Source organism: Gavia stellata, chromosome 2 (genome assembly GCF_030936135.1).
Source record: "Gavia stellata isolate bGavSte3 chromosome 2, bGavSte3.hap2, whole genome shotgun sequence".
NCBI lineage: Eukaryota > Metazoa > Chordata > Aves > Gaviiformes > Gaviidae > Gavia > Gavia stellata.
The window spans coordinates 71,478,448-71,491,800 of NC_082595.1; positions in this window are offsets into that span (position 1 = coordinate 71,478,448).

A 13,353-nucleotide genomic window follows, 5' to 3' on the forward strand; every position below is an offset into this window, starting at 1 on the left:
TTGCACGGGCCCACCTCTCAAGCCTGTCAAGGTCCCTCTGGATGGCATCCCTTCCCTCCAGCGTGTCGACCACACCACACAGCTTCGTATTGTCGTCAGACTTGCTGAGGGTGCACTCAATCCCACTGTCCATGTCGCCGACAAAGATGTATGGATCTACAGGGCATCCCAGGGGAGAGGTGAGATTTGTTCTAAACAGATTAATCTAAATTTCCGTGGAGCTTTTTAAGGCATTAAATCTATGTAAATTTTTCTCATCCAGCAATGAACTGGTGCAACGGTGAAGTGCGGGACTGTTTGTAATGTATTCAGAAACCTAGCCGTTTTCTGGTTGCAGCCAAATCCCATTAACTGTGATTTCCCTGCTTCCTTTTTCCTCCTGTTGAGCCTTCTGGATAGCGGCTTCTCTTAACAGCTTGTTTGGAGAATCTGCTCCGAAAATCTCCCAGCCGCTCCATTCGTCTCAAAGCAAGGGAAATGCTGGGAGCAGTTTATCACCTGCTCATCAGCTGACTTCCATTTCTGCTAGAAAGTCTCCGTCGGCCGTAGACCAAACAAGCTTAAATCTCTTTCCCTTCCATTCGGTCAAGCACAGCAGAGGTAGAAGTCCTTTTGGAGATTAAACTTTGTCTGTTGGTGTAGTGAGACATCAATCCAGACAGCACAGCGTGTATAAAATGGGCTTCTTTAATTCCCTTGGAGCATCCTTAGGGATGCTTGAGAGTTGTCTGAGAGTTTCTAGCGAGGATGTGCAAGCACCCTCTGACGCTGCCCTTGCAGTAGCAGGTTTTTTCAAGTTTGTGTTAAAAAAATATCAAGCTGTTTTAAGGCTCCATTCACTCCATTAGCTTTTCACTGATGGTTTCTGTAGCGTTACTAACTGCTAATGTGATCCTTTAGTTTTTTGCCTTGATTCTGTTATAAATTAAATTGGTGTCAGCAAAAGCCGCTTCTGATCACATGCTGTAAAAAGATCTTTTTTTACCTGTTTGCAGCCTTTGTGCAATTAATGGGAACATACTGTTGCTCCTTGATAAATTCATTCATGTTTGATAAATACTTGTGGGCCATATTTGGCTTTCCGTGACTGTATCACAGCTCTTGAGGCATTTTGGTGGCTAAATAGCTGGGATTAGACACTCTGGTTACTCATGCCAATTGTTTTCCCATGTCCATATCGAACTGTGTGTGGTACACAAATATTTTTAGTTATAGCCTTGTCAGATTTGTTTAAGGAGAAGAGATGTCCTCATTTTTCAGTGATGTTTATCTGTGAGTGAGTGGAATTATGTTAATGTTTTTTTCTCAGTTGATCAAATTCCAAGTGCTAAGATGAAAGCCCCACTATTACTTGCAAAAGTAAGACTTGCTTTTGCAGGAGTAGAGCAATTTATCTTCTGTATCTACTTCTCTAATTGCAGCCTGTAAAGACCCTAAAGAGTCCTGCTAGTCAACTATTTCCTTACTGCAACCAGTGAAAAATCAGATTTAAAATGCATTTAACCGATGCTCAGTTCCACATTTAATACGTCTTCATTAGTATGGTCACAGCATAAATAAATACATTTGATAGCTTCCTTGATCATGCAAATGTTGAATGTCTTTCTCCTTCATCAGAATATGCCTTTTATCAAAGATATCTGCTGTCATAGAGCCCCAAGCTGCTGATTAGGTAAAAGGGGATGCCATAGATGGGAAAATAAACCAGCACCCGCAAGGTAGCGTGTTACTAGAAAATAATGACATTTCTTTTAGCAACTTCAGCTTGTTGTTTTCTATTTGAATACTTTCTCAAAATTAATAATAAAATACTAAAAAAAAAAGTTGTCGTGCCTTCTGGAAGGATGGTGTAAATAATTAATATGGGATACCTGTCTACTCGTTTTCGGGTTGATTGCTTATTGGCTTCCACATAGTACCGTGAATGGGTTTGAAGCCCCTGCGGTGGGCTTGGACTGTGCTGGACCAGCTCAGACTTACTGCAGCCCTTCTCGATGCCATTCCCTGTGATTAACGGTGTTTGGATGTCTGGCAGAACCCAGATGGTTATGACAAAATAATTGTCTTCTCCTCGGATGTGCCACTTGGGCACAAGCATCAGTGAAGCCCCCTCTGCAGCCGGTGACGTTGGAGGCAGCAGGACCACATGCTGCTCCCGGGGAGGACATCTCGTGTGGGTAGCACTGTGCTGCCAAGGCTGTGCATGGCACAGCCAGACTCGCTCAGCTGTGCTTTTTGAGAGCGAGAGGTTAAAAGGACAAGGGTAAACCACGGTCTGAAGCAGACTCGTGCATCTGGCAGGTCTGTTCTTGGGTGACGCTCATTTGGTTACGCAGCTCAAGTGCAGCGAGTCTCACCCCTGCCCATGGGCTGACAGTCACACGCCCAATGGGAAGTTAATTTTTCTGCTGGGTTTTGCCCGTTGTGAGTGTTGTCATCGGAAATAACAGCAAATAAAGGGACAGAGGTTTATGGGGCATCATGGCCTGTTCACTGTTCAAAATAAATCTTCTGTGGCTAATTCTCCTTGGGGCAAAGGGGGAGAGGAGTTCATGCCCTAAACTCTGGAGAATTTTTAGTGTTTAATGCTAATTTTAACCCTGAAGCATCAGTGAGTTAAGTAGAGCTCAAAGTGCTGCATTAGCCTTCATCAGGAAATGCTGGATAGCATCGCCGGAGGAGTTGTGACAGCAGGGAGTTCCCACATGCACCCAGTGGTACTTCTAGAACTAAAGGTTGGTATTTCCAAACAGAAGTGGAGAGGCACGCGAGTTAGTGACACATATTTTGATTTTCAGTACAGTAGGTGGCAGGAGAGACAAAGCGACAGCGTGGCAGAGGTAACTGCTTGTCCACATGCCACAATAACAAGTGAAGGCCGCACCACATCTACACCCAATACCCTGGGAAAAAAGTGACATCGTATTGCCAGGTGCTTTTGTGAGGTCTGTCATCCAGTGTGGTAAACACGGGAACATGGGAACGTTAGACACATGTATTGTAATGCTGGTGTTAAATGCCACACTGTGCACCATGTCTTGTGTTTCTACAATGTCTTCTGGTAGGCGTCAGGCACTAAAGATTTCATGGCAGCCTAAGCCAGTCCCAGTTAAGGCTGTTCATCCTCTTTCTCTCCCCGCTGGGTCCTTGGCCAGGACTTTTCCCCCCCGTCCCTCTTGCACCTGCTTTGGTGCTTACAAGGGCGTACCATGAGCTGCTTGATGGGGTGAATCCACCCAAGAGCTAAGTAAACTAAAGACGTGGTTGGATTTTGGGTAACTCAGCAGAACCATCTCACTTCGTGCTCATGAAACTAGGGTTGAGGCAAAGGAGCAAGTGACAGGAAAAAGGGACTGATGGCTTCAGGCTGCAGTAGAGCTGCACCTTTACTCTACCACCCCATCAAACTGGATGGAAGAGCTATGTGCTTAATGGATAGTGAAGTAGATGCTGGAGACTGCTCTAAGCCAACATCGGATATTCTTGGACTTCTGATCTGCAGTGGGATAAGGTGACCTTAAAAGCCTGAAAAACGTCCTTTCTAAGCATGCAAAAGTCTTTCCTAATGGAGAGGCAACCTGAAGAAGTGAAATTAGTGGTGTTTTCCCTTCTGTCTCTTAGAAGTACGTCTCCTTTTTAAAGGTGAAAGGGATGTTCCTCATCCCAATTCAGTTAAGATGAACAGATTGTTTCTTTTCTTATTTATGGGAGAGTTGGCCTCCCATTGTGTGCAAGGACAAGATCTGCTCTGGTGCATGTGTAACTCAAGCAAAGTCAATGAGGTTGCATCTGTAAAATGGAGAAGGTGATTTGGCTCAGGGTTTGTAACAGGAGAAAGGAAGTGCTTTTGTCTGTTGATTTATAGGGGATTAGTGTATGGCTAAAATAGGTCCACCCATTTGTTGTGCTTTTTTCCCAAGGATTGTCTCTGAAGGACTTTTGGTCATGATGGAAACAGCTTCATTGTGTAGGCCTGCCAGAGGACATTGAATTTGCCTTAGAGCCAAAAAGCGCAGACAGTATTTGATTCATACTTGTCAGAGGAACCTTTACTATACATACCAGCTTCCAATGATGATTTTAGTTCTCCTTTTATCTGTACTTGGACATAAACTTTGAATTCTGGCATATCAAAACATGCGGTTGTATGATGGCTGAAATTCTGTGTATTCATTTGATGTGAAGCCCTGTTAAGCAACTCTTCTTCATTACTTATATTCTGTTTCTGTGCCCACTGGTTTTGTAAGATTTTTGTCAGCATTTTTTCAATACATTAACGTTGTTTTTGTCGTTGAAGTTGACTGAGAATTGAACTGGTGTTCAAGTTGTAAAACTGTCAGTGTGATGTAGTGGCAAGGACAAGACATCTCTTCAGGTACTTGCTCGGTTGTCTTTGCTGGAGAGCCTGACTGCCCCATAGAGAGAACACGAGCATGTCTGGGCATCTAAAAGAGGATGAAATATCACCCTCGTAGTGATGAGAAAAGGAGGCAGGAACACAGTGATTTATTGAAGGTCATGGAGGAAGTCAGAAAGGTTGGTGTCTAGGTCTCCTCCACCCCACCCCAGGAAGCCGAATCCTATGATTTCTGGTATGATTGCTAAGTTTGCTTCCTCTCCCCTGAGAAACGTGAGACTCTTCCCATTGCTAAAATACCTGTTCTTATCATAGGAGGCATGGGCACATGTTGACACCTTGGGAATTAAGTTTAAGACTTACTGCCATGAAAACCGGCACATTTAGAGAGAAGCTAGCTGTAGCTGTAGTGTGCGTTATTTCAAGGGGGAACAGTCTGAGGGGCACAACCAGCAGGTAGTAGCTGCTCTGTTGTTGCTTTACACACAGTTCAGAGAGTTTAGTAGCCGCAACAGAGGAGGGACCTGGGCATACATCGAGTTTGAGCAGCTTTTGGGCCACTCTATCTGTGAAACCATGCGGTCCTAAGCAAGGACAGTTTCTTTCTTATAGAAAAGTCATTTGTAAAGAATGGGACCTTGTTGGCCAAATGTTCTTTAAATAGGCTGGTATCTTGCTGATACTGATATGTTGATATAAATTGTATGGCCACAAATAGTTAATTGTTTCTGTAACCAGGTTTAACTGTGGAGTGCTCTGCTTGGTGAAGAGCATCAGGAAGGAGTTCCTGTTATTTTAAAGCAGTAGCTGTCTGGCACTAATTATGAGAAACATGCCATGTTGAAATAGTTATTTTTTAAAAGAATTTCCATAAGCAGCTCATAGACAGGTTTATGCCATGCTGGAAGAAGTCTGACTGCACTTTAATGTAGATACCTGGATTGGTGATTAGGAAAAGATTGTTAAACAACTGGAATTTAAATACCGGTACGGCTTCGTTGTAATAATTTCCCCGAAGGCACACTGGTAATTCTGCTAAATAGAGAGTTTAATAGACTTTAATAATGTGTACTTTGGAGACCCTCTACACAAAGGAATTATGCATAAAACATTCATTACAGTAAACTGCTACCTTTGCATGTAAGAGGAATCTGTCAGAACAAAACCGGCAAGTTGTGTGTGGCAACACATCGTTGGGCATTAATGGGCAGAAGTCATTATCACCGCCTTACCTATTGCTTCACCCATTGTGATCAAAGTTGCAGCCCGTATTGTTTTACCTAATGGTCAATGAATTATCCAGTCAATGAATTATCCGAGGAAGACATTAGTTTATTTTCTTAGAAGTCCTTTGCCGAGGGCCGTTCACAGGGCTTTGTTTTCCTTTGATGTGCCCATTCGGTGTCAAGAGAAGAGATACCTGATAGGAAACACAGAATAGCCACATTTGAAAAAAAAATAATAAATAAAGAAAAGAATAACAAAAAAGCAACCTTAGCAAGCAGCTCTCAGCGAGTTTAGCATTGGATTTTGATTTGATTTCGCTGTGCTGCTGCTGAGGGCCCTGCTGGAGAACAGGCGAGAGGGAGGAAGGAGCAGATGCTTTTGGTAGAACAGTAGGGCATTTATCTCTTTTAATGAGGTAACATCATTAGTGCTGACAAAGTGCTGCAAATCAATACGTGTAATGGACTGCTGCTGTCTTTCAGTAGTGCACAGGCTGCCGTACTTCTGAGCATTCGAATCTGCTGAATCACAGGTCAGGCTTTATCTCCTGTCTGATGCTGGTTTGTTTTTTTTTTTAAACCGTTTTCTTTTTCCCCCTGCCTGATCTTTGCCTTCGATCTCCAAGAACTGGAGTACGCCTCCAGGGTATGTGTTGGGGCAGGCAGAAATGTACTGATTTTACGAGCCGGGAGCGCATTGAAATGCCGCGTATGTCCGTTGCGGTACAAGGACCTTCTCTTTAATTGGAAAGAGTGAGGTTGCTAATGTCTATTTGAGCCTGATTCTTTCTGCCTAAAATGGCTGCAGGTTTTGTTTTGGGTGTTGGTTTTTTTTTTTCCCCCTTGCCCTCTGCCTGCTTCCTTCAGAGCAGTGGTGTAATGTCAGCCACACTAATCTTGTCAGCCGGTGGCACCGATGACCCTGACATTCAGCCACAAAGAGCTGCAGAAGAAAGGAGAGAGTGAGGTGGCTGCAGCGCTGGACAAGGAGCAGCAGCGGGTGGGGGGAAGTCTCCAGGTCAAAGCATTTCTCTGTACAAAATTCAGCAGTGTAAAAATTGTATGCACAGTTGTATGCAAGGTGACCAAGGGAAGAAACGCGATGGATGTCAATGGAGATCCGTCCTTTATTCCTCACTTTTCAGACGGTAAACATGACAGCACATGGCTATAACAGTATAACAACAAAAAGAGCAAAACTAATCTAAATTTGAAAAAGCCTAGAGGTTTTAATAATGTCTCTGTTTAAAAATGGCTTAATTCCCCCAGCACTCCCATCAAAACCATGTCATCCTCCACCAGAAACAGGTAACATAATCTCAACGTTTGAGGTACGCTGTCTGTTTATCGGAGGGCCCAGGAGTGACACTTGGGCAGCCGTGCTGATTCCAGGAAAAGAGGCTGTCGGTAAAAAAGATTCATCTGAATAGATCACACACGTCAAAAAAAAACCTGGTTCCTCTTTCTTTTTTTATCTGCATGCCCCTCCCATCCTGGGCTTCCCAACACCTGCTTGTGGTGAAAGAATATAAACAGAATTGCTAGATTCCTCAGCATTAACTGTTGCCTGACAGCTCCAGCTAAGCACTGCAAGGTCATCTGGTTTTTCCTCTTTATTTTTGTTTCTTGCTCCCTGCCACACATCCAAAAAGCCTCTGCAGCATCCCCAGGTGGTACCATCCCTGGCGGAAGACCTCCCCACGTTTTTGCCCTCCCGTGATCTCAAAGTCAGTCATGTTTGCCAGAGTTGATATGAATCCAGAGTTGGGGTCTCTCATTGCCCACCCCTCTCATGCTACCCTCAAACGGGGTGACATGACTGAAAGACATGACTGAAAGCCAAATAAGCTTTTCAGTCACAGTTGCTGGGGCCTCATATTAGCATGTACTGAAGTATCGTCCAGTAGTATCGCTGCTGAGTGTCGGTTTGGGTCGAGACTAGGTAAGGCTCCGTTAATACTTGTTGCTTTTGTTAAATTTATTTGGTGTTCCCTCTGGAGAGATCAGCAGTGTCCGCTTGAGTGACACGCAGGGTACAGTCAGCATTCCTCACTGCTGAAATGAAAGCATCATTCCTGCAAAGCAACAATCTCACTGGCGGTTTCTTACCTCCTCGTGCTCTCGACTGTCTTGAACTGGCAGAAAGTAATGGCCAACAGATGTAGAAAAGGTATCATCCTGGGAAAGCTCTAAAGACCTTTTTTTGGTTTTCCCCCCACGCCCCCCCCAGAATATCCCTTTTATAAATCAACATTTCTACATCACATACCAAAGCTTTTCTGTGCTATCTTACTCCAACAGTGAAACCAAAGTTCACTTACCTCCCTTCCAAGGTTGAGATTACAAAAACCTTACACACGTCTCGCCCTCCTCTCTCGCTGCAGGCACTCCAGTCCAATAAATAAATACTTGGCCGAGTTTTACTGCCCTTTACCCAGTTAACTGAAAACAAATGCCTTCTGCTTTGTTAAAGCCAAGTCATGCCTACTTCTGTTGCTCCAGCCAGCAAAGTTTCTCAACCAGCCTGGCCTCCGAGGGACTGATTCCTTTCTAGTGACTCTGAAACAGTCATCAAATCTTTCTGTGATCAACATATGAAAAGAAAATAACATAGTCATGGGCTCTAAGGAGAGGAAATAGTTGGTCATACCCTTTCCCAAGACTACAGATGGCCCACCTTTGCTCTCTTTTCCTCAGTAAAACCAGGGTGAGAGTATTGTGATGGAGGGCAAAGGACAGGGAATGGAAGAGTTTAAGAAGTAAAGAGCTGTTAATATTACAGGCTCCTGTATTAAGATTGCCTACTTTTTTTTTTTTTTCCTTTTTTTTCTCATGGATGGGGTATTCAAACTATTTCAGCACTGCATCTGAGCTTGGCACAGCTTCTCAAGAGGAGTAAAATGCAGGGCTGCTCGTTAGTATTGTTTCAGAGCCAGTGCAGCTCACGAGTAGGTGTAGAGGTGATCATGCCGTGGGCTCGGGCACTCGTAAGGCTTGGTGGTTGCCTCATAGCAAATGCAGGGCAAAGCATTGGCGGAGAAGGGCTGCTAGCGTGCGATTGCAACACTGGTGGGCCAAATCGTGTTTGCCCGACTTTCCTGGGTGGTCCCCTGGCTTGTACACAGCACATGGAAATAGATCTTCTGGAATGTGAAACCGTGCCTTCTGCATTTCTCCCGCAAGTATTTTATAGTTTTGACTGGCATGCGCAAAGGAAATGGAGAATAATAGAAGAAAAAACTTATATAACCCTTCAACTGTGCTTCTTTTCCATACCAAGGTTTTGCATTTAAAGTAAAAAGACCATTCTGTATTGTTGTGTAAGTCTTTTTTTTAAAGTTTAGTGATGAGTTTTTTGGTAAATGAGTGAAGGGGTATTTTTTTTTTTTCACCCGTAAACTCATCTCCAGTTTAGATAGTGGATGCTTCTGTGTGTCTTCACTCAGAGAAACTGAATCGATGTGGGTTTAGTGATTGGGTAATTTGATTCTTAAAAACTCAAAAGACCCCTTTGTCCAAGACAGATTTATTTGATTCCTGGTTTTACAGAAATAGGTTGTGAAGGGATCTTGAGTGTTTGGGGATTTTTTTGGTGTTCTTTTCTTTTTAGTAATGATGTTATAAACCAGTAAGTATCCAGGCTTTTGTAAGTCTCATATGTGAATGCTCTACGTGGGATGAGCAGAGAAGAATGTATGGCCAGCATTTCTCTCTCCTTGTTCTCTAGATGTGGCTGCTGTGCTCACTAGCTCTGTGATCATGGCTCTTAACGTTTGGTGTAAGATAGAAGCAGCATGTCTTTTCAGTCCCTTCATGGAGAGAAAAAAACAGGCCTTTGCCAGCAGGACGCCTTTCTCCCTTGGGTTCAGCTGCACAGCCTGGAAAAGGCAACCCGCACACATGAGTTGTCCTTTCAGAGCGTGTTGAGGATCGAGCTTTGGTCCAACTGTGGATCAACTGCTTGAGGCTGAGGATCCTTTGCACTGCTGGAGAAGTTACCATGCCATAACAATAGGACCTTTGCCTGGGAAGTGAGAGCTTGAGAGGATGCAAACGTTTGGAAGGGGCATTGGAGTAGTAATGGCATACATGTTAGCAGCAGTAAAGTAGTGCAAGAGCATGGGGGGTTGAATGGGTGTACGCGAGTGAAAAAGAAAATGCTTGCTTTTCCCCCAGGTCTGCCCTTGGACGTAGCCTCGTCCTCTGAGGACATGGTCCCAGTTTTGTGAGGAATGCCCAAGGGCTCAAGTCACTGAGCTTTGATAATCTGGGGTAAGCGTTCCCTTGTTTGCAAGGTGCCTTGCAGTCCTCTGCTGGGAACGTGTAAAAAGTGTACATGCAAAAGGTACCCCTGCCTTTGCAGTGGCTGTCAAATATCTTTTGTTTCGTTAACGTGACGGCTCCCTAGCCTGCTTTGTCAGCAGCTCACTGCGATGCTTCCCAGTGGCTTACAGCTCTTGGTTTCATCTGGCAAGAGCAATCTATAATCCAGGGGTGTACAGGTAAGGGAGCCCTTCAGAGGCTTGTGGAAAAGGAACGATACATTCAGCTTAATACTTAGAGAAGGTGAATATTCTGACGGTTTCCCACTGTGTCGCACTATTCAGTTTTGAAAATTGCAGCTTGCATTTATCCTCTCAGTAGAACAAGGCACTCCTCATGGGCTCCTGGAGGAGACCAAGAAGTGTACACTTAATTGCTTTGTGAATGATGTGAAGTCTTGGAATGCAATCTAGCCATTGCTCATTAACTAGCTGAACCTATTAAACCTGGACAGCGAGCAGGACTGAGTCGGCCGCCCTTGATTGCAGGCAGCTAATGGAGCTGTGGGAGCAAGCTGTGACTGCAGAGCAGAATTGGCAGTAGACTCCCATCAACCTTCTCTGTTTTAAACTCACCCTACACTCCATTTAGACTTCTGGCTTGGAGACAGATGATTTCAGAGCAGCAAGGAGGGGGGGAAGGCGGAGGGTGGAAAGCATTGTCTTTCCAGATATGTTAGCTTTGATGTGAAGTTAAAAGTGAACCAGAATTCGATGGCACCAGTAATTTGACATTTAAACCTGCAGAAGCAGAGAGATTTGTCATCTGGCTGTGGCTGGCTTTGATTGTTGATTGGGTCTCACGCAGATGGTCCCGCTACACAATGCTAAAACAAAAGAAAATAGAAAATGCCCAAATAATGTGACTTGGCATCTCCTTGGTGTTTCTTAGCTCTGAGGGAGTCAGCTTCTCTTACAAAACACGCATATAGGTGGTTTGGTACCGACGAAATATATCCTGTCTTGCAAAAGAGTATGGTAGCCCATTCTTGCATCTTCATGCCGTGCTGGCAGCATAGAGAAAACAAAATTCACTAAATGTTAACTGGTTAACTGAGGATTTGTTGTTTGGTTTTTTAAGTAGCTTGAGGAAAAACGAATAGAATTGAGATTTGCTCAGGAAATTGGAGGCATTTAACCTTTCAAACACATGAGGGCCTCAACTGTAGATGGATACAGCCCTGGCTATGTAGCATTTACCTCCAGAGCACTCTTGGCATTGCTCCGGAGCATTGTTTCTGAGCAGTTTGTGCTGCTTGCTAGATCGCCAGCATCTCATCCTTCAGCATTCACATGCCTCCCATCCAGTCGCACTTTGTGCCCAACCTTATTTACCTTGTGGGTTTTGCCAGGATCACAGCTTGGTGGTGTGGCTTCAGGCCCAGTCAGACCGTCTGTCAGGGAGAAGGGGAGGAGAAGTAGTGGTTTTGACATGTTGCCTGACGAAGGGCATGCCCAAATGTGCTTTGAAATCTTTGTGCTACTTGCTTGTTTGATACTTTTAAGCTGCTGTATATTGCGTGGGTTTTTTCTGTTGTTTTGCCTTAATTTCCCCATTGTGGAGAGATCGTTTCGTTTCTAGTCTGGATTTGTACATTTTGTTTGTGCTGCTGGCAGATCCTATCAACACCCACTTTTCTGTGATATTTAAACTTTAAAAGATAAAATAAAAATCTTTGGTGTCATAGAACACTGACTTGCTTGTAAAATAGTTCCATATACCGGAGGTGCTATTTAAAAATATTGTAGGAGTCTAGTAATACATTAGCATTTTATGCATTTCACTCCGAGCATTCCCAGAGTACTTGAACTGTAGTGCATGCATACAGCCCTGCTGAGATGCAGTCCCTAGGACAGAGGCTGTAAACCAGCCCTGCATTTACGGAGGATGCAAGGAGCGACGGATGCGAGCAGCTTGAAACACAGTGGCCAGAATAATCTGCCTTCTGGAGGAGAATGCTGTGAAGATCATCAGTCATGATGTACGACAGCCAGGGCTTCAGCTCAGGATGCTGTCAGTTGCCCACCCTGGGATCGCTAAGCCGTATGGACCCGCACCAGGACCACCAGCCGCCAGCCTGAGCCACATGGGGCTGTGCCGCAGCTGCGGGTATTTGGAGGGGCGTCCATTGAACTAGTGTCCACATGGGCTCTGTGTTAATAACCTGTTGCCCTTAGTAATCTTCACTGCATTAAAAGCGAATAACCCCTTCATTTGTCAGTGGCTAAAAATGGAGTAACCCGCTTTAGCTGGAGGCTAAGCTGGGCTGAGTTGAGTTGCGGCGGCCGTGCACCAGGAGCAGCGTACAGGTGGGCAGCTGCTGCAGGTCCTTTGGTGGCTGGTGATTTCTTACACAATACCAGTGGTTGTGTCCCCAGCCTGTGTGAAGTGTGTTTCTCTGCGTCGTCCTAGGTATCCTTCAGCCCATTTTATATTTGTGTCCCTTTAAAACCAATGAGTTGCTCTCAGATTAGCTGTTTTATAAGTATCTCAGCTGGGGGGATGTAGAGCCTTAGTTTGACGACAACAAAACCGTTTTTAGATTATTTTGAGACACCAATTACTTCATTCTGGGAAATTCAGCTTTGCAGAGGCTAATAAAAACTAAAATTCAAGCTTTTATAATGTTTAGCAGAACTAATACCACAGTACATTTTCTGGTTATCATTTCAAAACCTCGGTGACATTTTATCTGAATGTTCCCATACAGGCGCTGTAATTCACGTGTGAGAATCTGAGGAGCGGTTGGGGGTGGAACAGCAACCTCACTGGTGTATAAGAGAGCTCCATCTTCCAAAAGGAATTATGTCATGGCCAGCTGTGATGTCATAGCTCAGGGTTCAGTGAGTTGGCAACAGCCTCTGAGTCTGGTTTTTATAACCAAGCAGCGTAGCAGCCTGGGCTCCTTTTTCACTCATCAAAGAAAATTATTAATTCTTTCAGTTTTAAAATACATCATGTCTAAAAGAGAGACAATTTAAAAAAAAAAAAGAACTATTTTATTTTCATCTGACATGACCGTTAGGCAGAAAGAGCCTTCCAATACATTGAGTTGGGAAGTAGTCTTGGGAGTGAGATGGGTTATAATCTTAATGTCATTTTACCGTTACTAAAATAGACTAATTTTGTCCTTCGCTAATCTATGCAAATCTCATTGATCTAACAGTGTTGTATGGATGAAAATAAGAAATGCAGCTGGCCTATATTTTGGGATCTCTTCCCTAGTGTAAAAGCTTGCAGAACACGTTGTTTGATGAAGCAGCCATCCCTGCTGTATGCTGGAGCGCTGCTACCAAATGCTGGCACAAGCCAGAGCATCGCGTGCAACTGTTTCAGAGCTAGCAGGTGAAGCACAAACCCTTTCATTTCCCTAGATTCAGCAGAATACGTGTATGTACAATTTGTCAGTATGTTTATAGCAAAATAGGCTAAGAGCAGAAAACATTT